The sequence below is a fragment of the Bos javanicus genome, chromosome 3, assembly GCF_032452875.1.
Source record: "Bos javanicus breed banteng chromosome 3, ARS-OSU_banteng_1.0, whole genome shotgun sequence".
Classification (NCBI taxonomy): Eukaryota; Metazoa; Chordata; class Mammalia; order Artiodactyla; family Bovidae; genus Bos; species Bos javanicus.
The window spans coordinates 64,383,066-64,406,733 of record NC_083870.1 but is presented as its reverse complement, the minus strand read 5'-3'; the positions used below and the strand labels follow the sequence as shown (position 1 = coordinate 64,406,733).

Genomic DNA, 23,668 nt, shown 5'->3' with positions numbered 1-23,668 from the left:
TAATTTCATGAGTACTGTACATTTTTAGAATGAATATGAAAGTGTTATTATTTTACTTTCATTTTACTCCAAAGTAGGGTGTTTGTTTTTGAAAATAACACATTAACAGTGAAGTAACATTTTCAAAAAGTTAATTGTTGTAAGACACTATGGAAAATAAAATAATTTAAAAATTTTTATTTGCTTCAAGGAATTTAAAAGCAAGGTGATACTAAAACATACTCATAGAAAACACTAACAATATAGAAAACACTAACAATACAATGTTGTATGCAAAAAGTGTCAGCTTCTTCAGATTATTGTTCTTTCGCTGCTAAGTTGTGTCCAACTCTTCACAACCCCATGGCCTGCAGCAAGCCAGGTTTCCCTGTCCTTCGTTATCTCCCAGAGTGTGTCCTTTGAGTCAGTAATGCCATCCAACTATCTTATTCTCTGTTGCTCCCTTCTCCTCCTGCCCTCCATCTTTCCCAGCATCAGGGTCTTTTCCAAAGAGCTGACTCTTGGCATCAGGTGGCCAAAGTATTGGAGTTTCAGCAATTCAGGGCTGATTTTCTTTAGGACGGACTAGTTTGATCTCCTTGCTGTCCAAGGGACTTTCAAGATTCATCTCCAGCACCACAATTCAAAAGCATCAATTCTTTGGAGTTCAGCCCTCTTTATTGTCCACCTCTCATATCTGTACATGACTACTGGAAAAATCATAGTTTTGACTATACAGACTTTTGTCAGCAAAATGTTGTCTCTGTTTTTAATATGTTAAGTTTGTCATAGCTTTTTCTTTCAAAGAGCAAGTGTCTTTTAATTTCATGGCTACAGTCACTGTCTGCAGTAATTTTGGAGCCTAAGAAGATAAAATCTTCTTCAGATAGTAAGCACAAAAGAGGTGAGCAATAACATAATTTGGAAACATGCATGAAAAAGTGAAGTCATAGAGAATGACCTAAACAGAATTTTTTAACAAGGATGGTAACAAAAATAGCATATTTGGTATACATGTAAAAATTAGGAATTTTATCAGGAAGAAGAGTGTGTAAGGCAAGCAGATTGCTATCTTATTATGAGAAGTCTGAAATATTAGTTGTAGGGATTATAGTAATAAATAGGGAGATATTTGTGATTATCTTCAGAAAATCAATCAGATGGTTAAATGCAGGATGTATCTGAATAGGGACTCACAAAGCAAGGAGACAAGTTAGAATTTTGCAGTCTAGATAGTAGTGTTAATGGTCATAATATTGGTGGTAGTAGTGGTAGTATAGTAGTAATAGTTTAGTGGTAGTAGTGACCAGTGTATTTCACTTTAAAGTTGTCATTTGACAAAGTTCACTTACAAATTTTCTCTGATGTGATTGATGTGGGACAGATAAATGACTTAGAGCTGTAGTAATAGAAACATGAAAGAAGAAATAAAAAGAAGTTTTAAAAAATAGCATAGACAAAGTGTGGCAGTACTGGAAGGCAGGAGTAAGCAAGATAGCAGAGAGAGCTCTAGGTTGATAAGAGAAACAGCAAAAAGAAAAACAGAAAATAGTTTGACAAGGAATCCTGTTATTAGTTTCTTAGTGTTGAGCTTGAAGCAATAGCAAGACTTTAAAGTACACATGCTCAGTAAGTAATTAAAACCTTGCAACTTCTTATGTAGTAGAAAGGTCAAGGCAAAAGATGAAAGTCATTCCTTAAGAATGCCTTGAGAAAAAAATAAAGGGTATAGAAAATTAACTTTCAGAAGCAAAAGAATGAGAGAATTTGGAAAACCAGGAAAATGCAGTGTTATAAACAAGACTTAAACAAAGAGAACTTACTGATAACTTGGTCAAAATTTCAAAAAATTCTAAATTTGCATGATGGAAAATGGGCTTTTGGCCTGAGAAGAACATTATTAATGATCTTAATGTGTAGACTTCCAGGTTCCAGTATGCAGTAGACAAGAAGAAGTGAAGAGTGGTAAGGATGTTGTGTCAGACAACATCAGAATAAAGACAAAAATGAAGAAAGCACTAATATAACCTCTTTATGGAAGTGAGAAGGTTCGAGGCAGAGTGAAAGACGCTAGAAATAGAGGATCACACAGATAAGCACAGAATCTTTAAGGGGGCAGAGTGTTCAAGTTCAAAACTAGAGGGAGGAAATATCTTTTTCCTCATTCACACATTCTTGATATAATTTCCTAATTAAAGCTTATCACAAGTACAATACCAACCAAAACATTTTTTAGATAATCATTTCATATAATAATCATTAATTTTATTGATAACATTTTAACAATATGAATAAAGGAAAAAGTTAAGTTTCAATCCTCCTAAAAAAATGCACACTTTGATCATAATGAGTTGGACAGTCATTTATATTTCAACACAGCATCATAGATGCCAAAAGTGGGTTCAAAGGTCAAGTGTTCAAACCAATGATAAAAAAAATCTAGTTCAAAGGATTCCCAGATTAGTAAGTCATATTTTTATATATTCACATTCTGATTTTTACAGCTTATAAAATTGCCTTTTTCAGATAACACACATGAGTGGAATTTATAGTGTTTTGTTCTTAATACAAACCATGCTCTCTGCTTTTACTAGTTCTATCCCACATTTGTTGCAATAGTCACTTCATTTCCTTCTTACCACATAAAGTGAAAATGCCTTCTTGTGAGGAAGAATGGAAAGAAATAATACTAGTAGAACAAAACCTTTCTGCATATCTAAAAAAAGAAGAATGGTGTTCCACATATCTTCTTTCACCTGCAGTAGTTTTCTATGAACTGCATAGTTTTTACTTTGCAAAATGTTCACACTATTTTTGTTTCTGAGCAAAAAGACACTAGCGATATTAATAACTTGTTAAGATGAGAAAGCCTGTTTAGAAGCAATGGGTGAGCTTTTATAGTCAGTAAAATCAAGTTCACTGTTCCAAAAGAGGGCTTATATAATAGCAAAGGTTAAATTTACCATCAAAACTTCCCCATATCAAAGTCCTTGAAGATCAATTTTCTTAGACTCTTAGACCAAATTGTCTGTAAGCTATCCTTTCATCTTATTGAGAGCAATGTTAGACAGAGCTCTGGCATTAAAGTATAGTTCTTAACTGGCCTTAGTTTCTCTTCATTTTTTTAGGACACAGAATATTTACAGAAAAATTATATTTCTTTTCTTTTCAACATGGTGTAAAGTATATAATATTGATTAGAGAATGCTATCTGTTTACTCTTACCCATCCTTCCACTTACTTTCCTAAGAAGCACAAGTTAATATGTCAGTTTATCATCATCAGAAACACATTTTTTCCAACAATATTGCTCCTACTGGTTATTTGTTGCTCTGGTCCCTAGAACTGAACAATTTTTTTTTCTCAGATTTAATTAAGTTTAATATCGTGCTTTGAATTAGTAGCATTAGCAAAATATTGGCGCTATATGGCCAACCTGTTTTTAGGGCTAAAAATAATTCTATGTATTTCATTTACAGTATGACTAAATCAATAAATTTCAAAAATTACTTGAAAATTATATATATATATATATATACACACACACATATATATACACACACACACACACACACACACATATATATATATGGCCCATTCTTAATTATAATGCTTTTCAACTTGAAAAGTTTTTGTCTATAACAATGTCCTGTGGCTAAATCCTAGTTTAAATTCACTTGAGAGACCACTAGTATTCCACAAAATGATTTAAAAGATGGACAGTGTTTGGCACGCCATAGATGCTAAATAAATATTAGATAGTATTATATTTGATAAAGAAATTTCAAAGTGATGTCACTTTTCTAGGATAATCAAATCAAATTTTCTTTTCAACTAGTGTAAGTGATATTGGTCTAAGCATAGAAAGAATAATTAATAGTATCTACTAAAATTCTACAAAGCAGATAATCAGTTTAGTTCAGTTCAGTCACTCAGTCGTGACTGACTCTTTGCGACCCCAAGAATCACAGCACGCCAGGCCTCCCTGTCCATCACCAACGCCTGGTGCCTACCCAAACTCATGTCCATTGAGTGGGTGATACCATCCAACCATGTCATCCTCTGTCGTCCCCTTTTCCTCCTGCCCTCAATCGTTCCCAGCATCAGGGTCTTTTCCACATGAGTCAGCTCGTCGCATCAGGTGGCCAAAGTATTGGAGTTTCAGCTTCAACATCAGTCCTTCCAATGAACACCCACTGGATGGACTGGTTTGATCTCCCTGAAGTCCAAGGGACTCTCAAGAGCCTTCTCCAACTCCACATTTCAAAAGCATCAATTCTTCAGTGCTCAGCTTTCTTTAGAGTCCAACTCTCATATCCATACATGACTACTTGAAAAACCATAGCCTTGACTAGACGGACCTTCATAGATACAGTTTTAAATAAAGTAGATGATTTTAGTTAAAATATACTTTAGAGAATATAGAAAATAACTTTACTCACTGTTAATTTTGATGAGGCATTTTGTTTTTGGCTTGCCTTTTTAGTAGAGAGGGAGCAAGGATACGAAAATGCACACTGTGAAACAAGACTGTAAAATGTACTTGATTTCAACCAAAGATTTGATCATTACAATGGACTAAATGGTTAAAGAACATCCTTTTACATATGGGATTTCTGTTGATATAATTTGTCGTTTAAAACATTAAAATGTCAACAGAATATACCTGGGATCATACAATACCCCATCTTTATGATGAGACGTATAGCCCAAGAAATAAAAATTGATAAATGCAACTAAAATTAAACCTATATTCACTGGACATAATGACATACATTGTATATCATCTATTCTTATTGCTTTCCATTTTAATACATTTGTGGCAGCTACTTTTCCCCAAAATTTTAATTTTCTTTCTCTTCATTCTCAGTAACCAACCTGAAGCTTTGTAGAATTGAAGGATTTTCTTTCTCTTCTAGTCCTTCTCTCTTTCCTTTTATGTCTACTATTTCTTTCTTCCAAAGAGATTATTTACCCTTGAGGCACAGATCAACTATTCCTACTCTTCCAGTTCTCCACTCTCCTCCTCTTGTTTCTCTCCTTCCTCTCTTGCTCATTCCTCCCTCTTTTTATCCTTTTCATTTTCTGTCCTCATGAACCTCTTCTCTTATCAGCCTCTCAGGAATGGACCTGGTAAAGTCAGAATTCTTCACTGAAGATAAGAAAGAAGACAGATTTGTCTTTAGATGGTAAAAAGTGGTCATGGTAGGGTTGGCATGCCTGTGAATATTGTCTTGTTAAATGTTTTTTGTCTATTGTTACACAGAAAGATTGTCATAGGTTTTATATGAATATACCTAACTTTGACCTCTGGTTTCAATGCTAAATTTAGGCTAGGAAAAAGGTGATACTGAAATAGAGAGTTTAACACTGTGCTTTACACCTCACAATATTTCCCAACTCAAGATAAGTAAAGCCCATTAGACATTAGAAAGTCAATGTCAGCTTTTTTCCTATGGATATTCTATTTAAAGATTGAAATGGAACCATTTAAGTCATAACTATATCCATCTCTGGTCTGGGCACTAAGGGCAATGTTTTCCATTGATAAACTTTATTGACCCAGAAAGGAATGTACAAACAGAAAAAGAATTCCAGTTTTATCTACATTTTATACCAAAAAAGGGAAACTATGATCCATAATAATACTTTAAACTGTGCTATACTTTGCAGTTTCCAAAGCCTGTTCACTTACAGCATTTGTCTCAGAGCACTCTGAGTTAGCTGCTATTATTTCAGTTTCATAGATATGGTAACTTGAGCTCAGAAAGGTTAAATAACTCGTCCAAGTTAACAAAGTAAGTGACAACAGGACCTGAAACCTATGACTTCTAAAATTGGTTCCAAAGATATCTATTCATTTTCACAGACAAAAACTGAGTCTAAAATTTATTATGTGGATAATGGGTTATTCATTGCCTTTTGTGTTTTCTCACAAGGAAGAGGCACCAGGACAGAGACACTTGACATGTGGAGAGTAGAGAGATCAAGCAAGTTGGTTGGATTGTTGGGTGTCTATATTTCCCTATATGGTGCCTCATGAATACTACATGCCCTCTGCTACAATAGCCCTTGCACCTGGAATTCTTTTAACAAATCATAAAAGATACAATGATTGGGTCTATAACCATAGCAAATTGAATTCAAAAGCAAAACCCTTTTTTTTTCCCTTTCTATCCAATTTGCCAGGAGTCATCCTATGATCACACACACAACGGGGATCATGTTTGAGTCTCTGATTGAGGTTATGGGCGCATGGATGAGTGGCAGTAGGGCCAAAACTCGCATAGTCACATGAACAGCTACTCTCTATTGCTGTGTTGTGAACACAGTAGCTGTCTAATAAAGGGCTGCCTGACTAAAGCATGAAATGAACATAAGAATATAGCTTCTGAAGCCCTGTCTACCTTGGCCTCAGAGCCTATTGAAGTGAGTTCCTTGAGATATTCATTCCATCACATGCCCAGCGAGTACTTGCAACTTTTAGCCTAAGGCTCAGCTTCACTAGCCAACTCATGACTATGTATGACAAAACTTTCCCAGTACATTGTGGGAATCAGACTACAGTGATCAATGGTGAAGTGAGTTACAGAATAGTCTCAGATTCAAAACTTGATTGCAATCTATGTTCTCATTGCTCTTTACTTTCTTTTCTTTTCCTTGGAATTGTTATTTTAGATATCATTTTGTTTCTTTTTTTCCAGGAATTTTTCTTTTTTCTTCTATTGTTTGAGTAGAGAAATGCCTTATGAATCCTCAGTACAAACATATGAAGAAAAGTTTGTGATAAGGAAACATTTCCTTTCCATTTTTCTGTCTGGGGCTGGGGGGAAACAAACTGCATATAGCTTTAATGATTTGGCAATGACTTAAAATAATTTGAAGCTGCACCTTCCTTGTTCATTAATTCCTTTTTTTTCTCCCATAAATCTTTAAAGAAAGGGTTTGTATTGAGACCTATTGAGCCATGTAAGTAGGATGCCACAAATTAATAAAAGTAGAATTCTTCCATTTACAAAGCAATGTGGTCACCCAGCATACTGGCCAGAATTTCTCTAAGTAAAGAAAAATAATTAAGAAAATCATTTAGGTGGATGTTTATGCTTTTTATCTGATTATTTGAAATTTTATAATTCTGGATTAAAGTTGGAAACCAAACTAATGAATACATTACGTGAGGGGCAAACCTTTATGGACTCATTTTATGCAATGGGTTAAAGATGCATAGATTTTTGTAAACAAAACATCTCAGAATGCTTTAATTACTGAGTTAGTATGAAGTAAAATGAAAACATTTTATGCTATGATTAGAGTAGCTTATGTTACCAAATATAGAGATGTTTGCCATTTTGCTTAAACAGATGTTTTTGTATTCTGAGTTGGCCCCTCATTACTTAAGAAAATAGTCCTTTGTTATTTAATATCATTTTCATATTACTTATTTACTCCTCAAATAAGAGTTATAAATTTAGAGCAGAAGCTATTTGGAAGAAAATCCTACGTTTAATATATAGTTCTGGTTAAAGTTTTCATGATTAATATATAATAAATAAGCACTATATTACATATTGTATGTAACCATATGTGTCATTTTAATCATTCATAGTTGGGAAAATATTTATTCATAGCTTTAAATTGCTTTCTAAAGTAGAATGAAATCTATATGTTTATATATATCACTAGCATGGATTTATTTTTTATTGTGATATATTCTTTAATAACACTTATATGCTAGCTGATTATTTTCTATTTTTCCTGGTTATATTTTGTGACTCTGTCCTGACTTTTAAAACTACTTTTATATTATCTTATAATTAAATATCTGGAAAACAATGAAATACAAACTTTCAGTTACTCATATTTATGATTGAAATTCTAATGCTAAAAATGGAAGACAATTATTAAATTAAAAAATTAAATGATCATAAATTGTGCAGATTATTACATTGAAAATGTTTTAAACTTAAATGAGACATTGAAAACATTCGGCAGTACCAATAATATTGTTGTTGCTTAAATATTAATTAATTGAATTGAGAAGGTACAAATCAAGCCTACCAAAACTTTTAAGAAAGAGTGAAAATTAGATGCAGCTAAGTTTAGGAGCATGGTGTAAAAACAGATCCAATAGACATTGAAATAACTGTATCTCAGCAGCCTCTGTTCCCCCTGGACTCTTTACCAATTTTCTCAACTTTTTAATTCCATCCTCTCTCTGCTTGCCTTTCATTCTCTTTCCTTCCTTTCCCTGGCTCCCCCTAACTATATGTATATATATATGTATATATAATCTCATAAATGTAAATCTATTTATGTTGTGCCATGCTTAGTCACATCCACCCCTTTGAGACCCCATAGACTGTAGTCTGCCAGGCTCCTCTGTCCATGGGGATTTTCTGGGCAAGAATACTGGAGTGGGATGCCATGCCCTCCTCCAGGGGATCTTCACAACCCAGGGATCAAACCCAGGACTCCCACATTGAAGGAGGATTCTTTACTGTCTGAGCCACCAGGGAAACCCAAGAATAATGGAGTGGTTAGCCTATCCCTTCTCCAGGGGATCTTCCCAACCCAAGAATCAAATCGGGGTCTCCTGCATTGCAGAAGGATTCTTTACCAACTGAGTTACCAGGAAAGCCCAAACCTATGTATATAGAATCTTTATTTATAAAATATTTATATCTCCTCAGATGATGACCTTGTGTCATGCTGCCTAGACAAATTGTACCTATTGAACATTCATTTCTTCTACATCTTATCTCATTATCTATATTTGTCTCTGTCTGCATTCAGCTTTATCTCCTTGTCTTTTATAAAGGAAACAGGGATTTAGTCTCCTATTTTGGGTTACTATGTAAATTTTTTTTCCTTGAGCATTATTGTTTATTCTATCACATTTTCTTCAGGAAACATTTACTATCAATTAATTATTTCTATGTATTCAATAATATCTTTCCACTAATTGTTCTATGTATCATAGACAGTCAATGAATCATCATTAATTCCAAAACAACAATTTCCCCCTCATACCTTTGTACTGTAACTCTTAATCTATTTTACTTCTTTATATGCATAATTCCTAAAGAGTCTTCATTTTGCCCTAAGTATTGTTTCATCTTAATATCAGTCAGATCTACAGTTATCACATCAATTATCATCTTATTAAAATCATTATTTAATAATTTCTTCCAACTTAGTTTCTATAGTTCTTCTAATTCTTGGATTATTAAGTTTCAGTTTCATTCCCTGATTGTTCTTTCTCATTCTGCTTCTTAAGTATCTTATAGAGTTCCACATTTCATTTTTTCCTATTTTTTCCATAGTCAATCTCCTTTACCTTAAATTTATATTAGCCAAAATAGCTGTTCCTCTGACACAGACCTTTCTGCAAACACACATGAATAACCAGTATATGTATGTTTATGTTTAATAAGAACTTCTTATTAAGGTGTACAAAAACTGATCTTACTATTTATTTTTTAAATTTATTTATACCAAATTATGAGATATTCATAAGTAAAGATGAATTACAGGATTTTTAAAAAATTGAACTATAGTTGATTTACAATATTGCATTAGTTTCATGTGTGCAGCAAAGTGATTCAGATATGTATACACACATATACATACATTGGAGAAGGCAATGGCACCCCACTCCAGTACTCTTGTCTGGAAAATTCCATGGATGGAGGAGCCTGGTAGGCTGCAGTCCATGGGGTCACACAGAGTCGGACATGACTGAAGTGACTTAGCAGCAGCATATACATACATGCTGCTGCTGCTGCTAAGTCACATCAGTCGTGTCCGACTATGTGTGACCCCATAGATGGCAGCCTACCAGGCTCCCCATCTCTGGGATTCTCCAGGCAAGAACACTGGAGGTGGGTTGCCATTCCCTTCTCCAGTGCATGAAAGTGAAAAGGGAAAGTGAAGTCGCTCAGTCGTGTCCGACTCCTCGAGACCCCATGGACTGTAGCCCACCAGGCTCCTCCATCCATGAGACTTCCCAGGCAAGAGTACTGGAGTGGGTCGTCATTGCCTTCTCCATATACATACATACATATGTATAAACTTTCCAGCTGGTGCCAGTGGTAAAGAATCAGCCTGCCAATGCAGGAGATGCAAGAGAAGTGGTTTCAATCCCTGGGTTGGGGAGATATCTAGAATAGGAAATGGGATGCCACTCCTGTATTCTTCTTTGAAAAATTCCATGGGTAGAGGAGCCTGGTGGACTCCATCTAGTTCATGGGGTCGCAAAGACCTGGATACGATTGAGCAAGTGAGAACACACACACATGCACACACATATACACTATTTTTCACATTCTTCTCCTTTGTAGGTTATTATAAGATATTGAATATATTATCCTATGCTTTATATTAAATCCTTTTGCTTATCTGTGTTATGTATAGTGATATGTATCTGTTGACCTCATACTCCTAGTTTATCTTCCCTTTCTTCCCTATGATAACCATTAGTTTGTTTTCCATGAGTCTATTTCTGTTGTGTAAATAATTCATTTTTTTATGTTCTACATATAAGTGATATCACATAAAATATTTGTGTTTCTCTGACTTACTTCATTTAGCATGATAATCTTTAGGTCCATTCATGTCACTGCAAATGGTATTATTTCTTATTTTAGGGCTGAATAATATTTATTTCACTATACATATGTACCATATGTTTATATGCATTAATTTGTTGATAGACACTTAGGTGGTTATTGTAAATACTACTGCTATGAACATTGGGGTGCATATATCTTTTTGAATTAGAGTTTTCATATTTTCCATATATATACCCAGAAGTGGGATTGCTAAATGCTATGGTAGTTTTATTTTTAGTTTTTTAAGCAATTCCCACACTGTTCTCCTAGTGGCTGTACCAATTTACATTCCTACCAACAGTGTAGGAATGTACCCTTTTCTCTACAACCTCTACAGCATTTTTTTTTTTGTAGACTTTTTGAGGACGACCATTCTGACCAGTGTGAGGTGATACCTCATTGTAGTTTTGATTTGCATTTCTCTAATAATATTCAGTGATATTAAGCATATTTTCTTAGGCCTGTTGCTCATCTGCATGTGTTCTTTCGGGAAGTGTCTACTTAAATCTTCTGCACATTTTTTGGTTGGGTTCTTTGTTTTATATTGAGCTATATGAGCTGTTTATATATTTTGGCAATTAAAGCCTTCCAAATATTGTGTTAAAAGGATGGCTTAAAACTCAGCATTCAAAAAACTAAGATCATGGCATCAGGTCCCATCATTTCATGGAGAATAGATGGGGGAAAAGTAGAAACAGTGACAGATTTTATTTTCTTAGACTCCAAAGTCACTGTGGACAGTAACTGAAGCCATGAAATTAAAAGATGCTTGCTCCTTGGTAGAAAAGCTATGACCAGCCCAGACAGCATATTAAAAAGCAGAGACATTACTTTGCAGAGAGAAGTCCATTTAGTCAAAGGTACAGTCTTCCCAGTAGTCACGTACAGATGTGATTTGAACTATAAAGAGGGCTGAACTCCAAAAAATCGATGCTTTTAAATTGTGGTGCTGGAGAAGATTCTTGAGAGTTTCTTAGACTGCAGGAGATCAATCCAGTCAATCCTAAAGGAAATCAACCCTGAATATTCATTGGAAGGACTGATGCTGAAGCTAAAGATCCAATATTTTGGCCACCTGATGCGAAGAGCCAAGTCATTGGAAAAGACCCTGACATGATTAACCGCACACCCCTGCACACATATACACTGATGCTGGGAAAGATGGGCAGGAAGAGAAGGGAGTGACAGAGGATGAGATGGTTGGATAGCATCACCAACTCAATGGACATGAGTTTGAGCAACTCCAGGAGATAGTAAGGATAGGGAAGCCTGGCATGCTGCAGTCCATGGGGTTGCGAAGAGTCATATATAACTTAGTGACTGAACAACAACAAATATTTTGTCCCAGTCCATAAATTATCCTTTTGTTCTGTTCATGGTTTTTTTTTTTGCTATGCAAAAGCTTTTAATTTTAACTAGGTCCATTTGTTTATTTTTACTTTTTTATCTTTTGCTTTGGAAGACTTACATCTAAGAAAATATTGCTGAGATTTATGTTAGAATATTTTGCCCATGTTCCCTTTGAGGAGTTTTGTGATGTCATGTCTCATATTTAAGTCTCTAAGTCATTTTGAGTTCATTTCTGTGTATGATGTGAGTGAGTGTTCTGACCTCATTTATTTATATGAGGCTGTTCAGATTTCCAATACAACTTGCTGAGGAGACTATCTTTTGTCCATTGTATATGCTTGCCTCCTTTGCCTAAGATTAATTGATTGAAGATACGTGGGTTTATTGCTAAACTCTATTCCATTGATCTATACATCTGTTTTTGTGCCAGCACCACACTGTTTTGATTACTGTAGCTTGGTAGGATTGTCTGAATTCTGGGAGGGTTACATCTCCAGTTTTGTTCTTTTTTCTTAGGATTGCTTTAGCAATTCTGGGCCTTTTGTGGTTCCATATAAATTTCAGAATTACTAGTTCTGTGAAAAATGCTATAGATAATTTGATAAGGATAGCATTAAATCTATAGATTGCTTTGGGTTGTACTACCCTTTTAATAACATTAATTCTTCCAATCCAAGAGCTTTAAGATCTTTCTATTTCTTTGAATCATCATCTATATCCTTTATCAATCTTTGTAACTTTCAGCATGTAAAATTTTTACCTCCTTGGTTAGGTTTATTCCCATAGTTTGTTTTCTTTTTTGGATGCAATTTTAAAAGGGATTTTTTTTCACTTTGTCTTTCCAATATTTCATTATTATGTGAAGAATTGCAACATATTTATATATATCAATCTTGTATCCTGCTACCTTGGTGAATTCATTTATTAATTTTAATAGTTTTTTATGAAACTACAAGTGACTTAAGTCAATCTGTTGAAACGTATTGAATAGTAACTCCTATACTCAGTTATTTAGCACATTTGTTAATTTTATGGTATATTATATACAGTTTTGGATGATATTCAAATTAGTATTGATGCTGGTACAAAAATCCATACCTAATGAGACAATAAAAGTAAAAATATTTGTAAACTCTACACTCTCTATCTGGAGAAGGAAATGGGAACCCACTCTAGTATTCTTGCCTGGAAAATTCCATGGACAGAGGGCTGGTAGGCTATAGTCCATGGGGTTGCAAGATTCAGACATGCCTTAACAAGTAAACCACCACCACCATCACTCTCTCTATATGAATCTATTTCTTGAGAAAATGCAATTTTAGTGGAGATGCACTAACTTTTTGTGATATGTATGTAATTTTATGTGTCTAAATGACTAGCTTGGCACTTCTGATAAAAAAAAAAGGGTAGGTAGTTTATCATGCCAATTCAATATTCAAATTCAGACTGGGGTCCACTAAAGAAGCATGCACGCTGAGTTGCTTCAATTGTATCTGACTCTGTGCAATCCCATTGACTGTGCCAGGCTCCTCTGTCCATGGGGTTCTCCAGGCAAGAAAACTTGAGTGAGTTGCCATGCCCTTCTCCAGGGGATCTTCCTGACCCAGAGATCAAACCCATGTCTCTCTAATGGCAGGTGGATTTTTACCATTGGCACCACTGGGGAGCCCCAGTCACAGTTTTATATATACATATATCCTTTTTTTTTTTTTTCAGAATCTTATCACATAAAATTCAATAGCAAGTACAGAGTATAGTGTGATTTTTTTTTCATGATTTTGTAAACCTTTTTGAAAAAAAAATCCTTAACCACATATTTTATACTCATGGGTTTCTCTCCAGTATGTTTCATTTCATAAAATTTAAGAGAACTGGGATTAGAATTAAAAAAGCATTTGATGATAATCTAAGCTATAAACTCATTATATCACTGTCCCAGATAAAAATGTTCTCCATCCATGGAGTTTTTTAGGTTATATTTTATCATAATGATAAACATCATAAATATATGCCCCTGCCACCAAATGGACACGACCAACAACAATATTACAAAGAAACCAAGCAAATGAACAAACAAAAACCCACTCAATCATGTAAAATGAATACTCATTGCTCATGTCTATGGAATTAACAGAGTGTCAAACTGGTAATTCTAAAGGTTTTAACGCCTTGCTCACATGTCTGAAAGTTGGATGACTATTGCTAAATTAATTAAACAAAGAGGTCATTAGATTGAGGTGGCTCTAATGGCCTGGTAGCCTACCCACACAAACCTAAATCTAAGCCTTTGAATGCCTCAGGGTTATAAAATCGATATCTAAGGACAATTAATCACAAACAGCCAATTAGGCTTTAAGAAACACTGGGCTGGAAGAAGCACAAGCTGGAATCAAGATTGCCAGGAGGAATATCAATAACCTCAGATATGCAGATGACACCACCCTTATGGCAGAAAGTGAAGAGGAACTAAAAAGCCTCTTGATGAAAGTGAAAGAGGAGAGTGAAAAAGTTGGCTTAAAGTTCAACATTCAGAAAACGAAGATCATGGCATCTGGTCCCATCACTTCATGGGAAATAGACGGGGAAACAGTGGAAACAGTGTCAGACTTTATTTTTTTGGACTCCAAAATCACTGCAGATGGTGATTGCAGCCATGAAATTAAAAGACGCTTACTCCTTGGAAGGAAAGTTATGACCAATCTAGACAGCATATTGAAAAGCAGAGACATTACTTTGCCAACAAAGGTCCGTCTAGTCAAGGCTATGGTTTTTCCTGTGGTCATGTATGGTTGTGAGAGTTGGATTGTGAAGAAGGCTGAGCGCCAAAGAATTGATGCTTTTGAACTGTGGTGTTGGAGAAAACTCTTGAGAGTCCCTTGCACTGCAAGGAGATCCAACCAGTCCATTCTGAAGGAGATCAACCCTGGTGTTCTTTGGAAGGAATGATACTAAAGCTGAAACTCCAGTACTTTCGCCACCTCATGCGAAGAGTTGACTCATTGGAAAAAGACTCTGATGCTGGGAGGGATTGGGGGCAGGAGGACAAGGGGACGACAGAGGATGAGATGGCTGAATGGCATCACAGACTCGATGGAGGTGAGTTTGAGTGAACTCTGGGAGTTGGTGATGGATAGGGAGACCTAGCATGCTGGGATTCATGGGGTCACAAAGAGTCGGACAGGACTGAGCTACTGAACTGAACTGAACTACAGCCAGTCAATAATTTTCTTACTTTGCTTCTTTCTTTTCTCTGTAAAAGTCTCTCCTAGAACTCCTGTCACCCTCTTCTTAGTGGTGTTCCTAACTACTTCTGGTTTGGAACTGCCCAGTTCAAAAGGTTGTTGCTATTCAATTGCTAAGTCCTGTCTGATGCTTTGCAATTCCATGGACTTCAGCACACCAGGCTTCTCTGTCTTTCATTATCTCCTGGAGTTTGCCCAAACACATGTCCATGAGTGGGTGATGCCATCCAAGTATCTCATCCTCTCATGCCCCCTTTTCTTCCTGCCCTCAATCTTTCCTAGAATCAGGGTGTTTTCCAATGAGTCAGCTCTTCGCATCAGGTGGCCAAAGTACTGGAGCTTCAACTTCAGCATCAGTCCTTCCAGTGAATATTCAGGGTTGTTTTCCTTTAGGATTGACTGGTTTGATCTCCTTGCAGTCCAAGGGACTCTCAAGAGTCTTCTCCAGCAGCACAGTTCAAATGTGTCAGTTCTTTGGCATCAGCCTTCTTTACGGTCCAACTTTCACATCCATACATGACTACTAGAAAAACCATAGCTTTGACTATGTGGGTCTTTGTTGGCAAAGTAATGTCTCTGCCTTTTAATACTCTGTCTATATTTGTCTTAACTTTCTTCCAAAAAGTAGAATCTTTCAATTTCACGGCTGCAGTCACTATCTGCAGTGATTTTGGAACCCAATAAAATAAAATATATCACAATTTCCACTCTTTCCCCATCTATTTGCCATGAAGTGATGGGACTAGATGCCATGATCTTAGTTTTTCAACTGTTGAGTTTCAGCCAACTTTTTCATGTCTCTTCTTTTTACCTTCATCAAGAGACTCTTTAGTTCCTTTTTGCTTTCTGCCATTAGAGTGATATTATCTGCATATCTCAGGTTGTTGATATTTCTCACGGAAATCTTGATTCCAGCTTGTGTCATCCACCTCAGCATTTCATATGGTGTACTGTGCATATAAGTTAAATAAACAGGGTGATAATATACAGTCTTAGGTACTCCTTTCCCAATTTTGAACCAATCTGTTGTTCCATGTCTGATTCTACCTGTTGCTTCTTAACCTACGTGCAAGTTTCTCAGGAGGCAGGTAAGTTGTTCTGGTATTCCCATCACTTTAAAAATTTTCAAGTTTATTGTGATCCACACAGTCAAAGGCTTTAGCATATCCAATGAAGCAGAAGTAGATATTCTTCTGGAATCCCCTTGTTTCTCCATGTTCCAACAAATGTTGGAAATTTGATCTCTGGTTCCTCTGCTGTTTCTAAATAAAGTTTCAGTATCTGCAAGTTCTCGGTTTATGTACTTTTGGAACCTAGCTTAAACAATTTTGAGCATGACCTTGCTAGCAAGTGAAATGAGTACAATTGTACAGTAATTTGACATTCTTTGGCATTGCCTTTCTTTGGGATTGGAATAAAAACTGACCTTTTCCTGTCCTTGAGCCACTTCAGAATTTTCCAAATTTGCTGATGTATTAAATACAGCACTTTAACAGCATCATCTTTTAGGATTTGAAATAGCTCACTTGGAATTCCTTCACCTCACTAGCTTTGTTCATAGTAATGCTTCCTAAGGCTCAATTGACTTCATACTCCTGAATGTCTGCCTGGATGAATGACCACACCATTGTGGTTATCTTGGTCATTAGGACCTTTTTTGTATAGTTCTGTGTATTCTTAGCTACTCTTATTAATCTCTCCTTCTTCTGTTAGGTTCCTGCTGTTTCTGTCTTTTATGGTGCCTATCTTTGCATGAAATGTTCCCTTATATCTCCAATTTTCTTGAAGAGATCTCTGGTCTTTCCTATTCTATTTTCCTCTATTTCTTTACATTGTTCACTTAAGAAGACTTTCTTATTTCTCTTTGCTATTCTCTGGAACTCCACCTTTAGATGAGTATATTTTTTCCTTTTCTACTTTGCTTTTTACTTCTTTTCTTTTCTCAGCTATTTATAAATCCTCCTCAGACACCCCTTTTGCCTTAATGCTGAAATAATCTCTTATAATTTTGAAATTTTTATAAATTTTAAAGTATGCCTCAGTTTTTATTTTTCATACTATCAGTTCATCTTAAAGGAAGAAAATTTGAATAATGGGTGCAATTTGGCTCTGATCTCTGGGTCTCTTTTTCTCCATCCTCCCACATGGCAAAGGCAGAGAAGCAAGAGTGCAAGCACGAGTATTTCTCAAGTCTCTTAGTCACACTTCCCAGCCATGATTGGCCAAAGCAAGTCATATGACCAGAGTCAGACCATTTCAGACTCTTTTTAGTTTTGTTACAACTCTTTACTTATTATGGCTATGCTGGGTCTTCACTGCCGCATGTGAGCTTTCTCTATTTGTGGGAAACACGAGCTATTCTTTATTTGCAGCGCACGGGCTTGTCATTGTGGTGGCTTCTCTTGGTGCAGAGCAGGGGCCCCAGGTGCATGGGCTCAGTAGCTGTGGTGTGCAAGTTTAGTTGCCCCATGGCATGTGGGATCTTATTTCCTGGACCAGGGATTGAATCTGTGTTCCTTGCATTGGCAGGCAGATTCTTGAAAACTGGGCCAGCAGGAAGGTCCTCACATTCTTTGCTTTAAGTAAAATTAAGCTTCAGTCATGTTGACAAATGTTCATTTAAACTTAGGTTCAACTGTGTAAGATCAGTGCTATACTTCTTGTTAATCATTTCTAAATAAGAAACGGATGTTTAAAGGTTAAATTAGCCTAAGGTCAGGTAACTTGTGAATGGAAAACCTGGTATGTGAATTTCAGACTCTTCCTAATCACTATGTCATGGTGTCATAAATGCTCAAGTTTAAAAAAAAGAAATCCCCTGTGATGATGCTCTTTTCTGCTTATGCATGATTGCCATTTATATTTCATATGAATAAAATATATAAAAGCATTAATATAGTCATATAGCTTTATATTATATCTCAATTCATTTTATTATTGAAATGATTTTCGTTTTTTTCATATTTGCAAGAGTCTTATACTTTTGTTTTTTCTGTTCTTTTAAAATTTAGCTCTGACACTAAGAAGCTCCACAGAAACACTTGGCATTCCTAAATAAAAATCTCAATTATAAATCTTATATTGTAATCTCATGTCTGGTGTTAAATCCATCTGACAAACAGGAACTGCCATGGGCTTCAACTGTTACCACAAAATACAAAGAAAAGAAAAGTAAATTCATTAAATCTTTACTACAGGCTTTTCATGCTTTAAAGTTGAAAACTTATTTAAGCCTGAATGCTTCCAGCATTTTATAATTTGGTTTGTAATCAGTTAGAAGAAAGGAAAAGTAATCACCAAAATGGTGTAGTTTACCATACTGCAACTGGGATAGTAGAAAAATTTGATTTCATAACATCAAAACAAAGGAATACTTAACAAATATGGTAAAACATTCTTTGCAGTTGAAAGCTTGTGCTATGCAAAATTATAATGTTAAAATTTATACTCATTTAAAATATAAACTCACACACATTATGTAATGAATATACATGCTGAAAATTAGACTTTGTTCCTCTGAAATAACCAAAAGGAAAACAAGACTTTTCAAATATATTACTCCATTACATCTTTTTTTCTCTCTCAAAAATTTAATAAACATATAATTTACCAATTCCAGGATTTTACTTTAAAACTAAAGAATGCCAGCCACCATTTTGAAGGACAGGACTAGAATATACATTGGAATTGTGTCCACTGTACTAATTGGATTTCAGCTTCCCTGGTGGCTCAGACAGTAATGCATTTGCATGCAATTTGGGAGACCTGGGTTTGATCCCTGGGTCGGGAAGATCCCCTGGAGAAGGAAATGGCGACCCACTCTAGTACTCTTGCCTGGAAAATTCCATGGACAGAGGGGCCTTGTAGGCTACAGTCCATGGGGTCCTAAAGAGTTGGACACGACTGAGCAACTTTACTTCAATTCACTTCAGAATGAAAATGTGATAATGTCTTTTATAGCACTTGTAGTCTAACAACTCCTTTTGAAAATATCTGTTGTTTAAAAGGATTTTACAAATGAACTCAGAAAGTTATAAGCTCTTGTCTTCAGATCACCTAGACTCCTTCTAATTGAGAAGCAAATAAAAAGCTGATTATTTCTTTTTATATATATATAAATTTATTTTTTTTAATTGGAGGTTAATTACTTTACAATTTTGTATTGGTTTTGCCATACATCAACATGAATATATTTAATTGACTCTTCAAAGATCAAAAGCCAATAAATTCAGTTCAGTTCAGTCACTCAGTCATGTCTGACTCTTTGCGACCCCATGAATCGCAGCACGCCAGGCCTCTCTGTCCATCACCAGCTCCCGGAGTTCACTCAAACCCATGTCCGTTATCGGTGATGCCATCCAGCCATCTCATCCTCTGTCATCCCCTTCTCCTCCTGCCCCCAATTCCTCCCAGTATTAGGGTCTTTTCCAATGAGTCAACTCTTCTCATCAGGTGGCCAAAGTATTGGAGTTTCAGCTTCAACATCAGTCCTTCCCATGAATACCCAGGACTGATCCCCTTTAGGATGGACTGGTTGGATCTTCTTGCAGTCCAGGGACTCTCAAGAGTCTTCTCCAATACCACAGTTCAAAAGCATCAATTCTTCAGTGCTCAGCTTTCTTTATAGTCCAACTCTCACATCCATACATGACTACTGGAAAAACCATAGCCTTGACTAGACGGACCTTTGTTGGCAAAGTAATATCTCTGCTTTTAAATATGCTATCTAGGTTGGTCATAACTTTCCTTCCAAGGAGTAGGCTTCTTTTAATTTCATGGTTGCAATCACCATGTGCATCTAATAAATTGGATGCTGCTAACTCCTATACGAAAGAATTGTTTCTACACTTTGGATTTATATGGGGATAACAGCATGATCTCCTTGATGTAAATTTAAGAAAATCCCTACCCTAATTTTTTCCCTATTCTCTTTCTGTACCTACTGGTATATAGTTTAAAGGACAAATGAAACTTACCAGCTGGTTGCCACTCTTCAAAATGAGTAGTGATAGATAGTAACATTTTTTTTTTTTCTGATCACTAGTTCTACTGAAACGAAGAACTTTTGAAGTATAATTGGCTTTCCAATTTGTTTACATTTATTTTACCTTAAATATGGAAGCACAAAAACAGTGATACACAGTACATCTTCACTTCCAGTTGATTTTGACACTGTTCTTTAAAATCACTCTTTTTTAAAGAGTCAGAGCATTCAGAAACCCAGCACCTCTGAGTCTCAGTTTTAAAACTTAAATTATAAGTGTTAAAAATATTAATTCATATTATCTTCATCTTAAATGTTAATATAGTAATTAATATTATAATGACTTGAATTGTGTTTGTCTTTCAACCCAAGTGACTTTAGGTAGAGGCTGTGTTTTCCCAATTTTGTATGCCTAGAACACTGAAGTCGATTCTTTTTGATTATTAAACTATTATTTATTGCCATCTAGGTGTTTTAAAAGCCAGGAATTGTCTGAGGAAGCAGGTTAAAAATGGATTTTGAAATAGATTAATGGTTAGTTGGCTATTAAAAAGGTTTTCATCATTTGTAGTAGGTAATTGACATACTTAGCCCATGTCATGGTGTAGTAGAGCAACTATTAAAATTTACACTGGTTATAAAATGGCATAGGGTACTGATAAAATAGAATGTGTTGGCTGGTAGATTATTCCAAGCATTTGGAAAGTACAAGTAAAATAGGAAAATAGTAATTGTAAGGAGTATGGAATCGGATATCTGTTATCGGGTGCTATTGATATATTGGGGAAAAAAATTCAAGGCTGAGAATGATCAAAAATCTAAGCAATAGATGAAAGAAGACTTCCTTAATAGTGTACAGAACATCTTACTTTCTAAAGTTGGAGAACAGAAAAAACTGAGGATCAGACCCAAGACTTTATAAAATGGTAGTAGGGTTCCAGAGTTAATTCTCAACTCTATCAAGTTTCCATACTGCAAGAAGAGGACCCCCGAATGGGAAAGTTTGGTGCCCAGAGACTTCAACTGGAGACAATTACATCTTGAAAAATTTTCTGAGCAATATTCCCACACACTTGGCAACATAACTGTCTTTTCCCTGTTGGTGAACTGTCCTCCCTCTTTCCTAAACCCAACGTTCTGCTTTTTAGGCAAACACACTTGATCAGTTTTGAGGCTTTGGAGGCCCTTTTCAGACCTGCTACCTACCTGCTCAAGGGGAATTTGAATCTGCAGAAAGAAACCTTCAGGATGTTCTAAGAATCGGATCCACCATAATGTTATTCTTCATAACACCACGTACCATGAGCAAAAGGAGGTACAGCACTGGTTATTACATCATGGGATCTATGGTTTTTATCATGTCGCAGCACAGAAACCATTAGCATAATAAAGTGGTAGAACAGCTTCTTGATGATGAAGCTATAGTAACTCAGAAATAATATTCTGTGAGGACGGAACATAATCCCAACTTAAGGATATACCACAATTCAGTGAACATGATATAGTGCCACATCTTCACAAAGGAAGATCCCTGGGCTACTGGACCAAGGGGTGTATGCTGAATGCTCCTATTTTATTCTCTGAACCATGTGTGGAGAATTTATGCCTCCAGTTTCCACAACTGTAGACTTAGTGAGTATAGAAAATCTAGTTCCCAGAGGGAACTTTTTCTAAGGGACACAGTAAAATGAAAGCCGCTCAGTTGTGTCTAACTCTTTGTGAATCCACAGACTGTACAGTCCATGGAATTCCCCAGGCCAGAATACTGGAGTTGGTAGCCGTTCCTTTCTCCAGGGAATCTTCCCAATCCAGGGATTGAACCCAGGTCTCCAGCATTGCAGCCGGATTCTTTGCCAGCTGAGCCCCCAGGAAAGGCCACAAAAACTGGAATGGGTTACTTACGGCTTCTCCTGAGGATCTTCCTGTCCCAGGCATTGAGCCGGGGTCTCCTGTATTGCAGGCAGACTGAGCTATAAGGGACATAGTAAAATTTCCATTAAACCTTAACGTGTAGCTGCCCCTCTCTAATGCCAGACTACACATGCCATGGAAAAGGCAGTCAAGAAAAATAATTGAAATGGAATTACACTTGGAATGAGTAAATTACTAGCAGGAGGTAGTGTTGCACCTAAAATCAGAAAGGAAGGTTATATTAGAAACTGAGGCCATCTTCTGCAGCTTCTTATGCCATTTCAGTGGCTGATTTTGATGGCGAATGGATGAAAATCTGTCTGAAAAGAACATGCTGCTGCTGCTAAGTCGCTTCAGTTGTGTCCGACTCTGTGCAACCCCATAGACAGCCGCCCACCATGCTCCTCCATCCCTGGGACTCTCCAGGCAAGAATACTGGAGTGGGTTGCATTGCCTTCTCCACTGAGAAGGACATGGTAACAAGGGAATTAAACTCTTTTAAGAGTTTAGGGTGTGGTGTGGCTCACTCCTTGAGGTAGCACATGGAGGTGCTAGCTGAAACTAAGTAAAACCTAACTGAAAGTCTAGTAGAGGAGGCAGATGATCAACATCAGCTTTGACCTCAAACCAGCAACAGTGGCAAAATATTGTACTGCTAACTTTTCTCATATATTTCTCCAGGTAAAGACACAGATTGGGATCTTGGAGAGTCTATGTCTATATAAAGTAAAGTTATAAGAAGCAGGTAGATCCATGTGGCACAATGAATGGACTACAATGGACACAATGGTATGCAATCCAGATCTTCTACCTTAAAGACTGAGGGATTTATTCAGCCAGCCACTGTGAGGTCACCTTCTGATTTGCCCTGTACTATACAGGAAGCAGCTGCTTTGACTGAGTTCAACACTGTCCTTGAAGTAGCCTTTATCTAATGACTGATCTATGTGAAATACAAGGGAGTGAACCTCTTACATCAGTTTGAAAAGCTCTGGAGATCATCCCAGCTCAAGGACTCTGTGGCCAATGAAGTCCTCTTTTGCATTGCATCATAGCTCAGTTTCTCCCTCTGCCTGAGGTTGCTTCCTCAGTTGATTAGAGATATTATTTTTGAATATAATCCTTAAAGCCTCCTAAGTGTAAAATTCCTTTTCCAAGATTGATTTTTAGGAAATACAATAAAGAAACTGTGCAACTGTTTTTATACTTACCACTTGGAAGTAATCTTTTTATTTCTTCTTCCTTCCTCTTTTTTAACCTACTAATGCTCTGTTTTATGTATGTCTCATAATTTATTTAATAGTTTGGCTGTTTCAAATACTTTACCTTAGAGAACATGGTGCTATAAGCTTTTTCTTTTTTTTTTTTTTTTAAGGCAATGGCATTATTGCTGAACCTTAGTCTAAGTCTTGATTTCTTACCCACCAATAACTAACCTTAATATTTAAATCTTTGTAATTTCTTCTATTTTTGTTTTGGAAATGCAAAATTTTCCTATGTCTTGATTTTTGGCGAGATTAAATGAAATAGTTTCTAAAGACTTAAAAAGAAAATATTATTAGAAGATGTTTTATTTAATCTTCCTGAATCTC

General features: G+C 36.0%; 1 long non-coding RNA gene across 1 annotated transcript in view; it reads left to right on the top strand.

Moving 5' to 3' along the window:
- The window catches only part of LOC133245331 (uncharacterized), a 46,451-nt gene extending 23,247 nt beyond the window's left edge, over window positions 1-23,204 (top strand). The window contains exon 2 of the long non-coding RNA XR_009735644.1: window positions 22,758-23,204. This is a non-coding gene — a long non-coding RNA (uncharacterized LOC133245331). The remainder of the gene's footprint in view (window positions 1-22,757) is intronic.
- The last annotated feature ends 464 nt before the right edge of the window (window positions 23,205-23,668 follow it).